We start from the raw sequence: 274 nt of genomic DNA on the forward strand, positions 1-274 counted from the left end.
GAGAACAAAACAGAACACAGTTCTTCAGCTGCGTCCTCATCATTGCCCTGTTCAACTTACAAAAACTTGCCTATTTTTGTATTTCATTTCAATGTTCCCTCTAAGCTGCATGGCTGTGTGCATGGAGCTGATCCAATATTCCATGCATAGCCTTTTGCATCAGACTGCCAGTCAGGAATTGACTTCCAGTTCTGGAAGTAGATGCTGCAAATGAACCTTAGAAAGAAAATTTGAGGGAGTTCTTGCAATAAACACCAACATTCCATTTGACTCC

The sequence above is a fragment of the Chiloscyllium plagiosum genome, unplaced genomic scaffold, assembly GCF_037043375.1.
Source record: "Chiloscyllium plagiosum isolate Xiang-an unplaced genomic scaffold, Cpla_swu_hap1 HiC_scaffold_12, whole genome shotgun sequence".
Classification (NCBI taxonomy): Eukaryota; Metazoa; Chordata; class Chondrichthyes; order Orectolobiformes; family Hemiscylliidae; genus Chiloscyllium; species Chiloscyllium plagiosum.